The following is a 22,407-nucleotide window of genomic DNA, read 5'->3' as shown; positions in this document are numbered from 1 at the left end:
GCAATATAATTGCTTTACTATGTGTAATTTTCCGATGCACTGTTCTACAGGGTGGCCCAAGAAAAAGTAGCCCGCCTCCAGCAACAGCATGATAAGATTAGAGTACAAGAGTAGGTGGATTGTTTTTTTTTTAATTACCCACAAGTAATTGTCCACATCTTTGGGCACATCTGATTATGTCGGCTAAGGGTACTTTCACACTAGCGTTATTTTTTTTGCGGTGTTGAGTTCCGTCCTAGGGGCTTAGTACCGGAAAAAAATGATCAGTTTAAGGTCCCTTTCACACGGGTGTTGCGGATTGGGGCCGGATGCGTTCAGGGAAAATGGTGCGATTTTGACACTGAAACAAGTCAGTTTTCACTGCGATTGCGTTCCATGTTTGCATTTTTTCCCGGCCGCGGGTGCAAGACATTGTAATGTGTTTTGCACGCATGTGAGAAAAATCTGCATGTTTAGTACCCAGACCCGAACCCGGACTTCACAGAAGTTCGGGTTTGGGTTAGGTGTTCTGTAGATTGTATTATTTTCCCTTATAGCATGGTTATAAGGGAAAATATTAGCATTCTTAATACAGAATGCATAGTACAATAGGGCTGGAGGGGTTAAAAAAATAATATATATATATAACTCACCTTAATCCACTTGATCGCGCAGCCCGGCTTCTCTTCTGTCTTCATCTTTGCTGTGCACAGGAATAGGACCTTTGATGACGTCACTGCGCTCATCACATGGTCCATCACATGATCTTTTACCATGGCGATGGATCATGTGACGGACCATGTGATGAGCACAGTGACGTCATCAAAGGTCCTTTTCCTGTGCACAGCAAAGATGAAGGCAGAAGAGAAGCCGGGCTGCGCGATCAAGTGGATTAAGGTGAGTTATATTTTTATTTTTATTTTTTTAACCCCTCCAGCTCTATTGTTCTATGCATTCTGTATTAAGAATGCTATTATTTTCCCTTATAACCATGTTTAAGGGAAAATAATAATGATCGGGTCCCCATCCCGATCGTCTCCTAGCAACCGTGTGTGAAAATCGCACCGCATCCGTTTGCGGATGCTTGCGATTTTCACGCAGCCCCATTCACTTCTATGGGGCCTGCGTTGTGTGAAAAACGCAGAATATAGAACATGGTGCGATTTTCACGCAACGCACAAGTGATGCGTGAAAATCACCGCTCGTGTGCACAGCCCCATAGAAATGAATGGGTCCGGATTCAGTGCGGGTGCAATGCGTTCACGTCACGCATTGCACCCGAACGGAAAACTCGCTCGTGTGAAGGGGGCCTAATCCTAATGCATTCTCAATTGAGAGCATTCCGTTCAGTATGCATTAGGATGCATCAGATCAGTCCCTCTTACGGTATTTGGCCAGAGAAAATTATAATATATATATTATCTCTGTCCAAAATTCCAGAACACTTGCTATTGAAATGTATTAGTGCCGGATCTGACAATAAAATTGCCGCATTGACGGAACCGGTCTTCCGGACTGCGCATGCGCAGACCTTTAAAAATGTGAAAATAATAAAGACCGGACCCGTTTTTCCGGATGACAACGGAGAGACGGATCCGGTATTTCAATGCATTTGTCAGACGGAACCACATCCGGATGAGTCTACAAATGATATCCGTTTGCATTATGGATTTCCGGATCCGGCAGGCAGTTCCGGGGACGGAACTGCCTGCCGGATCCTCACAACGCAATACCGTAATACTGCTTGTGCGGCTGCGGATAGCGTTGGTGATGTTTTCCTTCAGTTCACCCAGGGGATGTGGACGGTTAACGGACACTTTGTTTTAAATTTCCATAACTCCTCGCTCACAGTTCGCTCCTCCCTAAATAGTTCATGAACCCGTGCCAGTGAGTTCGGTGAGGTGCGGCATGTTGCCCCAACGCGTTGGAAAAAGCAGGACATTTTTTCTCCTGCAGCATCACTGTTGAAGATCTGCAAGCAGCATCAGCCAACATAATCCGACGTGCCCAAAGATGCACAGACGTGAACGGGGACCACTTTCAGCATCTTTTGTGACTTGTTGGCAATTTAAAAAAACAATCCACTTGCTCGTTCCCCTTGTCATGCTATCGCTGGAGACGGGCTACTTTTTCGTTGGCTACCTGTACTTTTGAAGCCTTAGATCAGTAGTGGAGCTGACCTGAGTTATATATAGTTTTGTGGGAAAAGATTCAGTATAAATTGAAATCCCCGATTCTATTCTGAGGTCCATTGGGTGATCCTACTATTCTGAGGTCCATTGGGTGATCCTACTATTCTGAGGTCCATTGGGTGATCCTCTATTCTGAGGTCCATTGGGTGATCCTACTATTCTGAGGTCCATTGGGTGATCCTACTCAGTGGATTTCGGCTATCTATGTATGCATGTTCATTAAAGGAAGGTTCTCACTTTTATTAACACCCCCCATTGGACTCTTAAGCCCAGAATGAGCAGAGCTTTACATTCATAAAATATAACTTTTACCAATAATTTCCTATAAATGATATAGCAGTCTGCTCAGCACCTCCTGCTCTATAGGGCACAGTTTGCAGACTTTTCAAGGTGACAGGTCCCCTTTGAATAATGTAATAAAGAATTCTTAGTCCAGGCCCCTCATTCAGAACTCTCATCTAGCAGCCAGAGTGGAGGACAGTTACAAAGAGCTGCTTTTTGTCTTCATTTCAATGAGAACAGTGTAGTGCTCCATTTCCCCTGTGGTGGCGCCGTAGAGACAATTTGCTGCTGATTTTATATACAAGTTATAGTTTATGTCTCTAATTTGTAGCGGGACACATGATAATCAGCTTATGATCAGGGAGACCCTGCTAACAAAAAAGGGACTATCGCAGACAGCCAACATCAACCACCAGAGCCATTTTACTAAATTATTTTAGGAACTGTCTTATTAGCGTTTCTGTAATGTCATTATTGGAATATTTCTCCTAACCAAATGTTAATAATATTAATAACAATCTATTATATCCATCTTGATGAATCATCCTTGGGGGTGCTTAGGAACCGGCAACTGACTAGTTTAGTCCATCTTAGGCCTCATGCACTCAACCGCATCTTTCTTCAGTATGCTATCCATTTTTAAAACACTTAGCACACTAATCACACTACAGATGTCTGTTGTGGTTGACCCATACAAGTCAATGGGATTATTCACACCAGGGGCGTAGCTACCATAGCGGCAGACCATGCGACTGCTGTGGGGCCCAGGGAAAGAGGGGGCCTAGTCTTAGTTGGGATTATCTCCTCTTCTACTGGAGGTGAAAACTTGGTCAGGACTCTTTTAGCAATTGAGGCTGTGGAAAAATGGCCCAAAGATCATTGAAAGGGGTTTAGGTGGCAACCCTTCTGTTGTGTGGGATGGGGGGGGGAGCCTGGTTTGATCCTCGCTATGGGGCCCTTACTTCTCTATGTATGCCACTGATTCACACGTGTGCCTGAGCCAAGAATATCACTGCAGGTCCTATTCCTGTCCATTTTTGCTAATGAGAACAGCCCTTTTGGTTGATGGGTGTAAGAAAATAAATGGAATGCACACGGAAGCTATCAGATTTTTGTGAGCTTTGCTGCCGTATGCATGAGCTCTTGACATGAGCCATGGTAACACCATTGTGCTAGACAGCTACTTGTTAAAATCCTTATGACTGCTTCCTCCACTTAACATCTGACCCATATGCAGTGAGCCATATAGAACTGGATCCCCTCATAATGGAGGCGATGTGGGAAACAGAACACCGTAGTCTATTTAAATATAACAGATTCGCTTAATCATACATTTAGTAAATTTCTTGAATGGTATATAAAAGAGGAAATACACAGGAGATATATGGTGCCCAGTCCAGATAAACCAATCAGTGAAGAACCAAATCAATGGGCTGATTCAAAGGGAATCCGTCTCTAGCGACCTCCCTATAGACCTGTTTGCATGGACAGATAGCTCTGTTTCACATAATTAAAATGCTTTTGTTGATCTGAGGCTCTGTTCCTCAGTTGTGATATTTTTTCCTAATAGGCAAATAATGTCCTTTAGTGTAATGAAGGTATTAACATTGCTCTTGCTGCACCCAAGCTTCACTCATTTCAGTGTCCAGCAGCTCCCTGACGGCTTTGCCACTGCCTGGCCCTTTAAATCAAAGCAGCTAAGGCGGAGCTGGCCTCAGAAATGAGTGGAGCTAAGGTGCAATGAGAGCAATGGTGACGCCCTCATTGGCCTAATTTGCATAATGTGGGGATTCGCTCTGGTATTTGGGAATAGCGGATGCAGTATAGAGGCAAAGTACACAGTTCTTGAATCAAACAGCGGTGTTTATTCACACATTGGTGTATAACAAAATGCAGATAAGGTGTATCACAAAACCAGTGGCGTAACTAGAGTTCTATGGGCCCCAGGGCAAACTTTAAATTGGGGCCCCCCCGCCAAGACTCCACCCCCGCCAAGACTCCACCCCCGCCAAGACTCCACCCCCGCCAAGACTCCACCCCCGCCAAGTTAAGTTTAAAAAAAAAAAAAAAAAAAATCAGTTGCAGGTTTTTTGTGTATCCATGGACTACCTCCAGTGATACCAATTTTTTTTTTCCAGACATTATTAACGTCCACTGATGAGCCATCCATCTGCCCCACCCCCACCCTGATTGCAGACAATGGCAATAATAATGTCTGAATTCAGGGGGTGGGGCGGATGGATGGATGATCAGGGGACAACATGGATGAATCATTGCATTACTAATACTACCTACCAGTCTATAGACCAGTCCAGCAGGCAGTGAGGCAGGAGAAGATGGTCCTGGAGTGCAGTACTTCTGCTGCAATGCCCAGCGCTCGCCCTTGGTGTCTGTCTGTCGGTCGGTTGGTCGGTCGGTCGGTCCTCTTCTTTCTTCCTCGGAGAATCGCGCCCTGAGCCCTCTAATCTGTGCTGGCACAGGCACACACTGCTGGGGGGCGGGGCTCTGCCTCTTTTAAATCTGCTCTGGCGGGCTTTTGCTGCGCCTGTGCGCCTAGAGTCTACTCTCCTGAGTCCTGACGTCAGAGACTCTCATCTCGCGTGAGCGGAGGGACGGGTCACGCGGCCGTGGTCATGTGGGTGTATTGTGGGCGTATTGTGGGCGTGTGTAGCTTGAGGGAGGGCCCGGCGGAGGAGCGGCAGCAGCTGAGTGAGGGAGGACGGTGCACACAGGCAGCGCAGGTGAATCAAGCACAGATCAGTTTCGCAGGGCCCGCCTGCCGCCGCAAGCACTTGCTGGCCTGCAGCGGGCCCCCCTCCCGCCGGGCCCGGTCGCAGTCGCACTCTCTGCGACCGCGATCGTTACGCCCCTGCACAAAACGCAGGTGGCTTGGTGTTTGTTCACACACAAGGAAAGTCCATAAACAATAAAAGTCACCTTTTCTCCTGGGTTTTAATTCACTCCCTGTTAGCAGTTCAGCCTCATCAAGTCCATAGGCGGCCTGTTCGCCTTTAGGGGGGCCTGAGTCCTCCAGCCCGACTCAAACCTCAAATCCCACCACAGCCCTCAGTTCACAGCACACAGACTCCTGAGCTCCACTGTCAGAGGGAGATAAATCCACCACACCTGGCAGTGCTGGCTGGTTTATATGCCTGGCAAAACCCAGCCTGGAACATGGGGAGAAGTCACCCACCCAGCACTTTGACTACTCCCAGTAAGAGTCATCCCGGATCAGCTATGACAGCCATGCTAAATCTCACAGTGTCAATTAGCAATAGCTGCTGCTGGCACATACAATACCGACTCTTACTTCACCGAGGCCAGGAACCTTGGTGGTGACACATACCTTCCATCCACGATGATTCCAGGTACTTTCTTACAATATTAATAAAAAGTATTATATAACTTGGGAAAGGAGCCTCAGATCAACTAAAGAAAAACAGTGTTTTAATCAGGTGAACTACAGCTATGTGTCTGTGCAAACAGTTGGATAGGGACAGATTCACTAATGTACAAGGGTAAGTTAATCTTTAATGATTGTTTTCTACTTCTTCCCTTTTCCATTAGGAAATACAGAACTAATACGCCTATAAATCAAATCACTTGTTCTAAAGTTGTTGTTTTTTTTTTCTCTCATGATGCTGGTGGTAGAAAATGTGATACCTGACAAAGAAAAGGTTAGTGATTCTTCGTGTTAATAATTCATTCAACCAGAAAAATATAATTTAAGACTTTTTATCATGGCATTATGTATGATGCCGTTCAGTCTGGACCGGTAGGAGTTAATAAACATTCACCTTTCATAGCATTCAAATTAGCATTAGAGGTGAGGCGCAAGATCTTGGATGGAGAGAAGGTAATAATAGGAAACAAGGGAGGGCCAGAGAGGTCAAAGAGGTGTGGATTTCTGGGCACATTGCGGAGGGGCCTGGGCAGTTGCTGCAGTAATGCTGCCCCTGGGCACTTGCTGAACCTAATTAGCATAAGTTTTTATTGGGGTTAGAATGCCGTTTTAGTTTTTGCCACAGGCAGCAGAAAGGCTAGGTGCACCCCTGCCTCCTGCAAACAAAAGTAGTGATAACGAGGTTTCCTGGACAGGACACTAGAGCCTCATGGTAATGCCTGACACGTCAGACGTATTGGCACCGATGCACAACAGACATCCAAAAGCTTTTCAGATGGACTACCACAAGATGAAAATATATCATAAGCTATAGCTTATCTGTGGTACAACTCACCTACTATTTATTATAATAATTGCATTCCGTATAATATGGGCATTGTAGGCAGTCTAAAGGAGTCTGATGGGGTGCTGCGCCAGATGACCTGGCCTCCACAGTCACCGGACCTGAACCTAATCAAGATGGTTTGGGGTGAGCTGGACCGCAGAGTGAAGGCAAAAGGGCCAACAAGTGCTAAGCATCTCTGGGAACTCCTTCAAGACTGTTGGAAGACCATTTCAGGTGACTACCTCTTGAAGCTCATCAAGAGAATGCCAAGAGTGTGCAAAGCAGTAATCAAAGCAAAAGATGGCTACTTTGAAGAACCTAGAATATGACATATTTTCTGTTGTTTCACACCTTTTTGTTATGTATATAATTCCACATGTGTTAATTCATAGTTTTGATGCCTTCAGTGTGAATCTACAATTTTCATAGTCATGAAAATAAAGAAAACTCTTTGAACGAGAAGGTGTGTCCAAACTTTTGGTCTGTACTGTATGCCTCTTACCCTTTTTAATACATTAAAGCAGATCTTTATTGGTTTTGGCTTGTGCCCTGAATGTGCCAGTAACCACCATTTTAAGTGTATGCTGTTTGCATTACCGTGTATTTGCTATAAGTGTGGTCTGTGCTACTGTGAGCCTTTGTCATGGATACGGTGTGGGTGGGAAACTCCACACCGAACACAAGAGGAAAGGGGACAGGAAGAAGACCAAGAAGGTCACCTTCTAGAACAACCCTAAACCAAGTCCTGACTACCCATCAGTATGAACTGACCTCGATAGTAGGAAAGTTCATACACAGTAACCTAGAGCCCTAACGCACCCTGTAGGGCCCTGGTATAGAGACAGGACTTGAGACAACCTATTTTTCCACCAGAAGGATGAACTGGAGTCTACCTCAGGCCTAGATACAAAAGACAGAGAAATACTAGAAACAAAATGCAAATAGGGAAGACGACACTTAACTTCACGTGGAGCAAAGGCAGCGCCAGGAGCTCAACTGAGATCCAACAACCAACTAGCCCAGAGTCCAGAAACTGAAGCTATAAACCACACTCCCAGAAGTGGGAAAGCAGTAACAAATAGCGGAAGTTAAATGACCAAACCAACAACACCTGCAAGAGGTGTGGTCATTACCTAAACAACACAGACACAAATGACCCACAAGGAGCCAGTCAGATTAACCCACGTGTTGCCAGTCTCTCTTATCTCCTGGCACCTGTCTCGCGAGCGTTCGTGACAGCCTTCTTGCGAGTGCGACACTGTGGGGTATTCTAATTTTTAAATTTTTATAAATGCATGTATTCAGTTTTTCATTTTTTTCTCTTCATAGTAGAAAGTTCAGATAACATTTGACAATACTGAGTCCGAGTACATCCATACACAGTCTTCCAACACAGCAGATATGACACATTATATCTCATATTGAACAGGCAATAAAATACAAATCTAATACATAGTTTACCCTATCCAAGATAATTGACAAACTCCCCGTTCAGTATTACAATTGACTCGGATCTCCCGTTATCTGCCATACTTGTCACCCATACCCCCCCCCCCCCCCATGATAGTAATCTCGGTAGAAGTCGCCAATGGTATATTAATTTAAGTGCCATAGTGGCAGCGTGTTGGGGTGCATCAAGGCTGTGTCAGGATGTGATCTAGGTTCAATCAGAGGCCTGTGTGTAAGGGTGGGAGAGATTGAGTCCGCGAAATAGATCCATTCTTGGCAGTCACACCCAGGTCATGTGACAGGGCGGTTCCCGTATGTGACAGACGCGTATATGTGTGTTTTGTTATATACTTGTATTCCCCATGAAATAATAACTCTGCAGCATCTGTTCTTAGGATACTGTGTTGTGCGGCTCCTCTGTTATTCCACCTGATACGAATAAACTAACAACCATTCCCTTTGGGAATGTATAAAACAAACAGAAGTACGTTATTTTAATCCATGAGAGAAACAAACTCGATGCACCACCATGTAAATTCAAAGGCACGTGGAGTACTGGCCTCTAACAGGCTATGGGTGCCATACTGCAGATCAATGTCAAACAAATTGGTTATACAACCATGTGCAAAAGGTCTTATTACAGAAAATCAAGGTAAAACAGTAGAGTAATAGAAATAGTCCTGGCCCTATGTGTAATATTATATCCAATTATTCTTGGCTGTATCTATAAAATTATATGCAAATATTTCTGGACTTATCTATCTTTGCTCATTTTGGTTCTTCGCTGTTTCTGACTGTTTGCAGGTTGTAACCTCATCCTCAGAAAGAATGACCACACAGGGAAGAGATCTGCAGTAGAGCTGTGCGTGCTCTTGCACAACCTCGCGGGTGAGCACGCTCTATGGGGTACAAATAGTACAAAGAATACTATCACATGAAGCCCCTTTATGAACATTTGCCCATCCTACACTCGATATTATTTTATTACTATTATTATTTTTATTATTAAAACAAAAACTTTTCTTAAGGCCTCATGTACACGACCGTATTTTGTTTCCGTGTCCGATCCGTTTTTTTTTGCGGATAGGATGCGGACCCATTCATTTCAATGGGTCCGTGTGCTTTCCGCATCAGTATGTCCGTTCCGTTGCTCCGCAAAAAGGATAGGCATTAGTACAATGGATCCGCAAAAAAAACAGATCCGCAAAAAAAAAGGATGCCATACGGAATGTCATCCGTTTTTTTTTTGCGGATCCGCAATTTGCAGACCGCAAAACACATACGGTCGTGTGCATGTAACCTAACATGTATTCCTTGTACACTTATTTTTACAAAAATCTGAATCTTATTACCTAAAGGTTTAAACATGACTAGAGTAGTCCCAGGTCTTCTTGCTCCTGGCTTTATCCAGAACAAAAGCCATTAATCTGTGTCTGTGCTGTACAGTGAATTATATCTGACTGTAATGGATTTATAATAAGGAAGAAGATTTTATACACAGTATATCATTGGCAGGTTTACTCTTTATTTAAATCCAGTTTGTTCCTGGATGGGCTGCCAGGAAAAATAAGAATTAAAGACAGCCCCTGTAAACAATATGAGCAGGAGCAGGGGAAGTGGACAGGAGTGGGGGTTGTATGGTTGTATAGGAGGAGGGAGTTGTGGATATGTTGCTGGCGGGGGGGGGGGGGCTTTATTTGCAAATTTGCAAATTTCTAGTTTGGTTATGTCACTGTATATGAGCATCACACAGGGTCTTTTGCTCAGGATCCCCTCTGTTAGCTCTGGTGGACTTAGGCTGGGCATTTAATGTATGGTTGGGCTTTTATTCAAATAGCCAGTATATAAAAATAGATACAATGGATGGTCAATGGTAGCTGTCCCCATCATTAAAGCGTTATTAAAAAAGGTAGGAGTAAAAAAAAAATCTGTTGCACATAGCAACCAATCACAGGAGGACAGGTGCAGAACCCCATTCGGGCTGTCACATACTGTGGATTCATCAGGGATCAGGGATGAAGCCACATTAGGTAGAGATGCACTTACATTTTAACTCCTAATATGCTAGTTTATGGTTAAACTATTAGGTAAACTACAAAGGTCACCACTATCCAGAATCATAGGCAGCAAACTCAAAAACCTGCCGCCAATCTTCATACACCACTCCGGTTAGTAGTATCTAAGGCTTCCCCTAGGGTTCACGAAGAACCTGCTAGGGACCCAGATTACATCTGTGGAATAAGGCAACAGAAAATGGGTACAAGCTTACAGAAGACCGACCATACTGGATGACCAAAAGGAAAGCAGAAGAGTAGTCAGCCAAGGTAAAAACCAGAGAGTACGAAGAAGCCAAATCAGTGGACAAGAGGTTATCAGTAGTGTTGGGCGCAAATATTTGTATTATTAATTTTTATTGCGAATATCGCCACTTCGAGAATGCGCAAATATTTTGAATATAGTGCTATATATTCATATTCGCGAATATTCTAGATTTTATTTTACTTGAACCCATGATCCCTCCCTGCTTCTTGCTTGTGGGCCAATGAGAAGGCTGCAATGTCTTTGTCTGAGCTTAGCCACATCCCTAGCAACCAATAGGAAAGTTGCCTACCCCTTACTATATAAGAACCTCCCCAGCAGCCATTTTCTGCATTTTTTTGCATTTATAGGAGAAACAGCAGTAATTCTTGAATTAGTAAATTTATTATGAATATTTGCCCAAATATTCACGAAATATAGCAAATTTGAATATTGCCCCTGCTGCTCATCACTATTAATCAGGAGCCAAGCCAATAGGGTATAAGTACCAAGCACAGATGGATGAAAAAAGCCAGGACACATACAAAATCACAGGCACTGACCAAGAGCTGTTTTTTTCAGGTATTTTCATACCATAAAAGGAAAAAAGCCTGAAAGATAGCAGAAAAAAAATTCGGTGACAAAAAAAGAGCATCTCTAAAAAAATGCTTGAAAAAACACCAGAATTTTCTGGTGACTTTTACAAAGCAAAAAACGCCAACGAAAAGACTGTGTGGAAGAACCCTGACTGCAAAATTCTACCAATCGTTCAGAAGAGGTTTTCCTGTATTACTTTATATAACGTGTTCCCTCACATCTGAATAGTTATCAGCTCAGCGTGATCTACATTGTTTATTCAGCCATGGAAGGCAGAATAGCATCTGACAGGAGACAAGACATGTTTGGCTTCTGCTGATATCCCTTTTCAGCTGCAATGAAGCAGCTGTTCACTGAGACCTACAGAACATATGCTTCTTACAATGGTCTACACTCGAGAGTGAACTTCCCGCCACTCTTTGATGCCGGCCATAGACAAGTAATTGCTGTCATTTGCTCCATGAGTCTTTTTCATTAACCATGAAATCATTACAGAAAAGGGGAACTCACTTGTAAGATTGCATAATGATGGCACATTTATACTATGAAGTCTTGCACTTATGTTCCATGATTGTAATAAACTTCTCTAAAATCTAGATAGAAAGGTTGTTACTGATTGTTCGTTTTCATCTGTTTCCACCCACATACAGTGGGATGCGAAAGTTTGGGCAACCTTGTTAATCGTCTGTATAAATCGTTGGTTGTTACGATAAAAAATGTCAGTTAAATATATCATATAGGAGACACACACAGTGGTATTTGAGAAGTGAAATGAAGTTTATTGGATTTACAGAAAGTGTGCTATAATTGTTTAAACACAATTAGGCAGGTGCATAAATTTGGGCACCACAAAACAGAAATGAAATCAATATTTAGTAGATCCTCCTTTTGCAGAAATTACAGCCTCTAAACGCTTCCTGTAGGTTCCAATGAGAGTCTGGATTCTGGTTGAAGGTATTTTGGACCATTCCTCTTTACAAAACATCTTCAGTTCATTCAGGTTTGATGGCTTCTGAGCATGGACAGCTCTCTTTAAGTCACACCACAGATTTTCAATTCTATTCAGGTCTGGGGCCTGAGATGGCCATTCCAGAACGTTGTACTTGTTCCTCTGCATAAATGCCTTAGTGGATTTTGAGCAGTGTTTTGGGTTGTTGTCTTGTTGAAAGATCCAGCCCCGGCGCAGCTTCAGCTTTGTCACTGATTCCTGGACATTGGTCTCCAGAATCTGCTGATACTGAGTGGAATCCATGCGTCCCTCCACTTTGACAAGATTCCCAGTCCCTGCACTGGCCCCACAGCCCCACATCATGATGGAACCACCACCATATTTTACTGTAGGTAGCAGGTGGTTTTCTTGGAATGCTGTGTTCTTTTTCCTCCATGCATAACGCCCCTTGTTATGGCCAAATAACTCAATTTTAGTTTCATCAGTCCACAGCACCTTATTCCAAAATGAAGCTGGCTTGTCCAAATGTGCTTTAGCCCACCTCAAGCGGCACTTTTTGTGCTGTGGGTGGAGAAAAGTCTTCCTCTGCATCGCTCTCACATACAGCATCTCCTTGTGTAAAGTGCGCCGAATGGTTGAACGATGCACAGTGACTCCATCTGCAGCAAGATGATGTTGTAGGTCTTTGGTGCTGGTCTGTGGGTTGACTCTGACTGTTCTCACCATTCGTCGCTTCTGTCTATCCGAGATTTTTCTTGGTCTGCCACTTCGAGCCTTAACTTGAACTGAGCCTGTGGTCTTCCATTTCTTCAATATGTTCCTAACTGTGGAAACAGACGGCTGAAATCTCTGAGACAGCTTTCTGTATCCTTCCCCTAAACCATGACGGTGAACAATCTTTGTCTTCAGGTCATTTGAGAGTTGTTTTGAGACCCCCGTGTTGCTACTCTCTCTCATAATTGGATTCACCTGTGTATGTAGGTCAGGGGTCACTGAGCTTACCAAGCCAATTTGAGTTCCAATAATTAGTTCTAAAGGTTTTGGAATCAATAAAATGACAACAGTGCCCAAATGTATGCACCTGCCTAATTTTGTTTAAACAATTATAGCACACTTTCTGTAAATCCAATAAACTTCATTTCACTTCTCAAATATCACTGTGTGTGTCTCCTATATGATATATTTAACTGACATTTTTTATCGTAACAACCAACGATTTATACAGGAAAATCATGACGATTAACAAGGTTGCCCAAACTTTCGCATCCCACTGTATGTTTGTACAGCTTGACTTTTTGATAGTGCAGGCTTCATTGAGCCAATGGGTGTTAAATGATCCTCACCTTAGACCTCAGTCATACGTCTGTAATGACATCTGGCATCCATGAAGATGTTTGTGAAGGATCCGTGTTTGGTCCATGTATCGGTTTTTTGGCCTCTGTGTGTATAGTGATGGACGAACATCAGCCAGTACGTTTTGCGTCGATGTTCACGAATGGCAGGCAAACCTGAAAAACCTTCAGGTCATATTTGCAGCCACCAAATACTTACTAGAAGTGCACAAATAGTCCCACAACATGGACAGTAACATACCAGAGGGGGATCATTGGCAAAAATTCCCACAAAAAATATGTATTTTAATCAGGGGCCATTCACCTGACAGAATTCAACTGACAGAAAAGAACTTGTGATAATGTAGCTGGAAGTACAATAGGCGGTCACAGGCTAAAATTTTTACTGTAGGCCAGTACAGGCCCCAAAAATTAGGCATTCACCTGACAGAAAAGAACTAGTCAATGTGTCTGAAGGTACATTAGGCGGTCACTGGATAAAAATTTTACTGTAGGCCACTGGAGTAGAGGCCCCAAAAATTAGGCATTCACCTGACAGAAAAGGCCTTTTATGCCGCTGTATATACTGTACACAAGACAAGGACCAATCTTTGTTCTGTCTGGTAGCGGATATGTGTGGGCTGGCATGAGAAAATTCAATTACACGTGGTCGTCACAGGTGTTAAATTCCTTTGAGATCCATGTGAGGTAGTCCACACTGTCGTGAGCTAGGCGAGTGCACTTATCGTACAGGACACTCGACGAGGGGCAAGCCAAGAGTTCCATGGCAAATTTTGCCAGCTCTGGCCACAGGCCAAGCCTGCACACCCAGTAGTCCAGGGGTTCCTCGCTTCTCAGAGCGTCCACATCTGCCGATAACCCTGTCGGTCTAGGCGTTACCTGAGGCTGGATCCGGAGGGCGGCTGTTGATGGGTTGGCTGCAAGAATGATCTTATATCCAAAGTGACCAACACATCTTCAAACTGCCCTCTTCTTGCAGAAGCGGTAGAATTGGTACCCACACCTGTTTTGCTGTGGGTGGAAATTTCTCTGCCAGCGCCCGCAACAGCAGAATGCAGCATCTCTCACAGCAAGGCCTGGAAATGCTGCATTCTTAATGACCTCTGTGAGGCTGGTAACATGTCCCCCATTTTGTGTTTGTACCAGGGGTCTAAATACGTTGCCACCCAGTACTGGTCCTGGCCCTTTATGCTTTTTATACGGGGGTCCTTCTTTAAACACTGGAGCATGAAGGCCCCCATTTGCACTAAATTGGAAGCGGTGGAGTGCCATGTCTCCTGCTCATTGCCCAGTAGAATGTCATCCTCGGTCTCCTCCCCCCTGCCACAGACAACACCAGGGGTCCCCGAAAACCACAGACAAAAGGAGGATGAGAGAGCCACTGCTAAACTTCGCCAGTCCTGCTGCCCTCTGGCTTGGAGGAATCAGAACACGGCATGGCAGGCTGCGTTACAGCAGTGTTCTGCTCCAGACTCGATGTGCCCGATATGGAAACTGAGAGCAGAACGGTGCGGGCGACGTGTAGAGCTAAATTTGTACTAATTTATTGTGGGCTTTACAAAGTTAAAATTCCTTTGAAAAAAAATAAAATAACGGAAAATATTGCATTTTTTATGCATGGGAGCACATTCCTGCTCTAGACGAAGAACCTGCTGCTGTCAGAGGTGTCTAAGTTTTTTTGTGGTGTTGCTCCAGTCTGGTGGGGGCCCATTGCTGGGAACACATTCCTGCTGCAAAGAACCTGCTGCTGTCTGTTCTGATCATGCTGAGTTATGTGTAGGTCTTATACTACACCATTACCTTTACCTGCTGCTGTCTGTCCTGATCCTGCTGAGTTATGTGTAGGCCTTATACTCCACCGTTACCATGTACCTGCTGCTGTCTGTCCTGACCCTGCTGAGTTATGTATAGGTCTTATACTCCACCGTTACCATTACCCGCTGCTGCTGCTGTCGTTCCTATGCCTCTTGAGTTTGCCATGGACTAAAGGGGTCTTACTGCAACCTTATCATTTAAAATGACTTGAAAACATAACAGTATTAAAAAAGTAAGCACTTGTTTTAACTGCAAAAACTATTTATTCAAAAGTTGGAGCCAAACATGGCTCTATAGCAACTTTTTAAGTAGCTCATGCAGGTCCCACAACTCCTGCGTCTGATTTAGTTGCAGCGCATCAAACTGCTGCACCTTCAGTGCAAGCTTCCGCTGCTGCTCATGGATCTCACTAACCTTTTTTGCCAGCTGCCGCTCATGCTCCTGGTTCTCCTGTATGGTTTTTTTATTCTCCTGCTGCATGCTGGCGTCACGAATCTTAAAGGGATCTTGCCCCGGCACAGTAAACACCTGCAACATCCAGGGCACCTCATCTACCATCAGGCCTGGTCCCTATACACTGAGAGTGCCCCAGAGGTCTCCTGTGCCAGCCTCTCCATCACAGCTGTACGTCTGCCCAGGGTCTTTCAAGAAAACTGAGTAACCCAGAGCAACCCTTGTTTGTCTAAGTAACCGTGATCTCACCATCGCAATACCCTGCAGGGATGCATGCTGCATGGGGTGTTGACGTATTCGGGAGAAAATGGGAAACTAAATGTGGGCTGCATTTTTTCCGGTAACCCTTTGTGAAAGTGAAAAATGTGGGTGTAACTTTTTCTCACAGCAAGGCCTGGAAATGCTGCATTCTTAATGACCTCTGTGAGGCTGGTAACATGTCCCCCATTTTGTGTTTGTACCAGGGGTCTAAATACGTTGCCACCCAGTACTGGTCCTGGCCCTTTATGCTTTTTATACGGGGGTCCTTCTTTAAGGACTGAGGGAACGGGAACCCCTGTAATCACACAAAATATTTATCATTTTTACAAACAACTCAGAACTCATAACAAATGCAAATTAAGGGGTGGATGTATCTAATGTAATGAAGGACGGGGCCTTTTACTGGAATACATAATGATGATTGAAGTTTATGTATATCTATACACACACGTATATATATTTATGTGTGTGTGAAACGTACGAAATCAGCCGGTTACATCATACATGTCTACCTCGTTATGTGTATATATACAGTTGCAAGAAAAAGTATGTTAACCCTTTGGAATGATATGGATTTCTGCACAAATTGGTCATAAAATGTGATCTGATCTAAGTCACAACAATAGACAATCACAGTCTGCTTAAACTAATAACACACAAAGAATTAAATGTTACTATGTTTTTATTGAACACACCATGTAAACATTCACAGTGCAGGTGGAAAAAGTATGTGAACCTCGAGACTAATGACATCTCCAAGAGCTAATTGGAGTGAGGTGTCAACTGGAGTCCAATCAATGAGATGAGATTGGAGGTGTTGGTTACAGCTGCCCTGCCCTATAAAAAACACACACTAGTTCTGGGTTTGCTTTTCACAAGAAGCATTGCCTGATGTGAATGATGCCTCGCAGAAAAGAGCTCTCAGAAGACCTATGATTAAGAATTGTTGACTTGCATAAAGCTGGAAAGGGTTATAAATCCATATCATTCCAAAGGGTTCACATACTTTTTCTTGCAACTGTATATATACACTCACAGCGAGGTAGAGATGTATGATGTAAACGGCTGATTTGCTACGTGTCACACCAGTTAATAAGTAATCATTTGTAAAGGGATGAAATACTTATTTGCATAACTGTTTATATACATTACAGAGTGTAGGCGAGAGATACAAAAGTAATGTAAGCATTGTACCTGGGCATTTTCTGTCACAGATCTCTGTGATCCAGCCAATGTGCCTCCTATTCAAATCTGACCAATGTTTCCTGATGGCCATCACACTATGCTTTCCCTTATACTCCCTCCTAAGCTCCTTGCTTAGATCCCTCACGATCCTCAGTTTTTTATCCTGGACCCGGGTCCTGTCGTATTCCCCTCTCCAACATGCGCTGCAGAATAAAGATGCAAGCATAAAATATATATATTTTTTTTAAATACAAGTATTGAAAATAATGTCATCAGCAACACAGCCAAAACAATTTAAGTGTTTGAAGGGGAAATATTAGATTTTATGTTACCGTTATAAGATGGGATGGTATTGCAATTGTATGTGTGTGGGTCTGAGCAATTGGATATTGGCCAGTTGAGTAGAGATGTACCTGTCTAGTGAAGTGACGGTATGGTATGGGGTGTACAGCTGTTTCGCCTCCCCGTGGTGCACCCTGGGTAACGCTACATGAACCGGAAAATACTAGTGTGTGGTATATAGTGTGTGGCAGGAGATATTTCTCTGCTGTCCATACATACATGCTACAGACATAGTGCTGTGATGTCACAACAATACTTAGTGCACCAATCAGTAATATGTAGTCAGACCTGATCAAATGTGAAGTTGTATGTATTGCAAATACAAATTTGCATCAATAGCCCAGCTTTTCGCAATCACAAATATTTTTGAACACTCTATCTGCATATAAGGCCATTGTTCTGCAATGCATGCGAAATGTAATCAAATACAGTGCTGTAATTTAACATTACATACAGGGATCAGGAGTTCTTCCTCACCATCGTTAAAATTGCTGCCCACCATCTTTTCCAGTCTCTGCGCACTTCCTAAAAAGGCAGCAAAACTAGGCCAAGCCAGCATTGCGCATATGCAAATACGTGCATATTACATGCCCGATTTCTCGAATATGACTAACATTCTACTGAATATTTGCGAAATAGCGAATTAGAATATTGGCCCTGACGCTCATTACTAGTCGTTAACGGCATGTTGCTGCCGGAGTAGCCTATCAAGCATATACAAGGTGGAGTTCCAGTAAATCGGGCTCTCACAAATCAGACGTCTACAAGAAAATGTAGACTGGCACATTAATACTGGGAGCATCAGATCATTATGTTCCTGGATGGCGGGCAAGAGGAGGTCTTGGGCGCCCTCTGAGCATCGGCCCACCCATAAATTTCACTGTAGGGTCTATGACCAGTCCGCCCATGCTTATATTCCTGACTAAGCTCCTGTCTCACCCTTTGGCCTGTCACATCAGGACTTCTCTTCTGGTGAAGACCCTTGGCTCCATTCCAAACTACTCTATCATTGCACTACGATACTGCCTCATTTGTGTGACTGTTCTGGGGACTGCAACCTGGGAATATTCCTGCAGCACAGTCCATAGCTTCTTGGGGGGAATAAAGGTGAAGACCAGGAATTTTGTAGACTCTACATCCCAGTCTAACCAGCAGAAAAAGGATTGAGGCCTATGAAATCCTCATTCGTGTACATGACTATAACCTCCTCAAATAGAAAACCATTGACTACATTATGACCTTGTAAAATCTGTTATGTTAGATGTGTCTAATTATAGGACTTGGTGATGATTGTTATTTATCTCTGTCTATGTAAAACTGCACGTTTTCTAAAGGATGTGCTCCCTTTTCCTCTTACTATATAGTGGAACAATATTTTCTCTATAATATCAATACTAATTCATGTCTGCCATAGCAAATAAGAAACATGTATGATATGAAATTGGAGCCCCTACAGAGAATTGTAAATATGTTCCTGAACATGTAGGATAGTAGATAGCCGCCACTGTGTTCCAATGTGTTTTAAAAGCTTTTTATTCTAAGAGTAGGTCATTAATGTGATGTTAAATGATTAGAAGAGTTTTTTCCAATGAAGCAATAGCCATCTTGTCTACTAAAGAAAAGGACGTTTTATGAAATGTGTCAATTATCCAAAGTAATGCTTTGTGTCAAGACTTTCCATATGTGCTGTACCTTATTCCCGGCCAAAGAACCTCTGGTGGCCAAGAACTAATGCTTCCATCTGACTACTCACAATACAGTCAACTACTGACCGATTGCTCTGAGAAGTTGGTCAAACGCATTCGATTGTTGACCAAACCTGCCGCTTTTGGCTGGACCAGCTGACCATCCAGTTTGCATAGGCAATTGAACCATTAAATTTGAACATGTCTGATCCTTTGTTCCTAGGGATATAAGGCACTGGATGTGAATTTGCAGGGGCTTTTTCCCCTCTGCCCATTGAGAACGCACACATGCTCTGCTGAGCCAATTAGGCATATGTACGGGAGAAGAGGGGTCACAAGTGAGCATTAAACTGACAGCTATCTAAAGTGTATGACCAGCCTAATTAGCTGTAGAGGTTGTAGAACCAGCAATGACCACTAGATAAGAATGTGCCAGTCCAAATTTTCTTGTAGTATTACATAAGACCCATTCATTAAATTACTGTGTTAGCTTAATGTACTGTGCTCCTATAATTAGTATCTTATTTTATGGTATTCGTCCGACTTGCCGACTCATACCATTACTTTTCTTAGGGGTAGGTGGGCTTGTGAAATGTGGACTTGGATAAGTCCAAGAGAGGCGGTATATTAGTGATAGGGACCCGTCTGCAGAAGCCACCTTGACGCTTGGTAGATGGGCCCGAGACAAGTTTGATCAAAATGTGCGCTAAGAGCTTCCATTAATCCATTTATAGTAGGTATAATACCACTTGAATTTAAAATGATCCCCATTTCTCAGCTTTACTGCTTATATGTGTGCAGCCATAATTTTTTTTATCAACCATGTTTGCTTTACGGAAATGCACCTATGACTATGAATAAGAATGTGCCAGTCTGAATTTTCTTGTAGTATTTATTGAGGGTAGCTCCTCTTTTAGACTGAGCAAACGCCCATCTGCCTGGGGCTTCTGAGCAAAGTACAAATGTAGCTGGTTCCTACACTGCCCTTAAAAAGTGGACTTGGATAAGACCAAGAGAGGCGGTATATTAGTGATAGGGACCCGTCTGCGGAAGCCACCTTGACGCTTGGTAGATGGGCCCTACACAAGTTTGATCAAAATGTGCGCTAAGAGCTTCCATTGATCCATTTATAGTAGGTAGAATACCACTTGAATTTAGAATGATCCCTATTTCTCAGCTTTACTGCTTATATGTGTGTGCAGCCATAATTTTTTTATCAACAAATCAGACATCTGACGGGCAGGTGGTGTCGCCGCTGAATGTCAGCAAGGCGAGCCATGGCCATGTAGGATCTTCTAAAATGGCCAGAGATTTTCCTGGCCTGCCGCAAGACGTCCTAGACCCCTGGGTATTGGGCAACAAATCGCTGCACGCCTAAGTTCAGGACGTGTGCCATGCACGGCACGTGTGTCATTTTGCCCTGTTTCGGCACGATCAGCAGATTGGCACCGTTGTCGCACACCACTTTACCAACTGTCAAATTGAGCAGTGTTAGCCACTGATCTGCCTGTGACCGCAGAGCTGAAAGCAGTGCAGGACCGGTGTGGCTTTTGGCTTCCAGGCACAACAGCCGCAGCACAGCATGGCAACGTCCCACATGGAACGTCGGAGCTTGGGGGCTGCAGCAGAAGAGGCGGTAGCAGTGGAAAAGGAGGAGTCAGCCGAAGAGGAGATGGAGGATGGAGTAGGAGGAGGAGGAGGAGAAGAGGCAGGCCTGCATGCAATCCGTGGCTGTAACACCAAATCCACACGGGAGCCATGGGTTACATGCTTAATGGCCGTCAGAAGGTTTACCTAGTAGGCAGTAAAAGTTATGTACCTTCCCTGCCCGTGTTTGCTAGACCACATGTCTGTGGTCAGATCTATCTTGGCACCGACACTGTGTGCCAGAGATATATTAACTTGCAGCTGAACGTGACCATATAGTTCAGGGATGCCCTTCTGGGAGAAATATTTCCTTTCGGGGACCTTCCATTGCAGTGTGCCAATGGCCACAAATTTTCTAAAGGCCTCCAAGTCCACCAGTTTATATGGCAGTAGTTTGCGGGCTAGCAGTTCCGACAAGCCAGCGGTCAGCCTTTAGGCAAGAGGGTTATCCTGCGTCATCAACTTTTTATGCTCAATATTTGATGGAAACAGGTATATCAAACCCCTTAATCAGTATTTTGTTGAAGCAAGTATATTGCAGGCCTCAATAAGTATTTGGTGGAAGCAGGTATATCAAACCCCTTAATCAGTATTTTGTAAAAGCAGGTGTATCGCAGGCGTCAATCAATATTTGGTGGAAGCAGGTATATCAATCCCCTTAATCAGTATTTTGTGGAAGCAGGTGTATCGCAGGCCTCAATCAATATTTTGTAGAAGCAGGTATATCAAACCCTTTAATTAGTATTTGGTGGAAGCAGGTATATCAAACCCCTTACTCAGTATTTTGTGGAAGCAGGTATATCAAACCCCTTACTCAGTATTTTGTGGAAGCAGGTGTATCCCAGGCGTCAATAAATATTTGGTGGAAGCAGGTATATCAATCCCCTTAATCAGTATTTTATGGAAGCAGGTGTATCACACGCCTCAATCAATATTTGGTGGAAGCAGGTGTATCAACCCCCTTAATCAATATTTGGTGGAAGCAGGTATATGAAACCCCTTAATCAGTATTTGGTGATGTGTGAATGAGGCATCACATTCATCCTGAAGATCATTTTTGGCATGTTAGGAACTACAAATGTAATAGGTTGTCATAAATTACAAAAACATGGTAGCAAAAACAGCACCTCTCTTAGGGCTCATTCAGAAGGCCGTATGTTGCTTTCCGCATTTGATCCGCAATTTTGCGGATTACATGTGGGCCCATTCTCTTCTAAGGGGTCCCAAAAGATGCGGACAGCACACTGTGTGCTTTTCTTCCGTTTCACAGCCCTGCAAAACAAATAAAAAAACTGTGAAAACCAGGACGTGGCCCTATTGACGTCTATGGGTCCGCAAAAATGCAATCAGTTTTTTTGCAGACATGCTGAACTGTCCGCAAAAAAAAAATAATGGATCCGCATTTTTGCAGACAGAAAAAAAAACATACGGTCTTTTGAATGAGCCCTTATGCACAGGCTGTGTGTGGTATTGCAATTCTAAAGCCTATTCACTTCAAAGGAGCTGAGCTGCAATTCCAGAAAAAATCTGCCATGTTTTTCTAATCCAGGGCAATACCTTTAAATTTACTATCCAAAACATTATCTACAGTGAAAATATGCATTTACATTGCCATACGGTTCCTCCGCCTTCTGCATGTTACAGTGTATAAAAAATCTGCTAAATGGGCTGTGGGACCCTCACTGATTGGAT

The sequence above is a fragment of the Bufo gargarizans genome, chromosome 9 (genome assembly GCF_014858855.1).
Source record: "Bufo gargarizans isolate SCDJY-AF-19 chromosome 9, ASM1485885v1, whole genome shotgun sequence".
Lineage (NCBI taxonomy): Eukaryota > Metazoa > Chordata > Amphibia > Anura > Bufonidae > Bufo > Bufo gargarizans.
The sequence above is the reverse complement of the archived record's forward strand: the minus strand, read 5'-3'. Positions refer to the sequence as shown.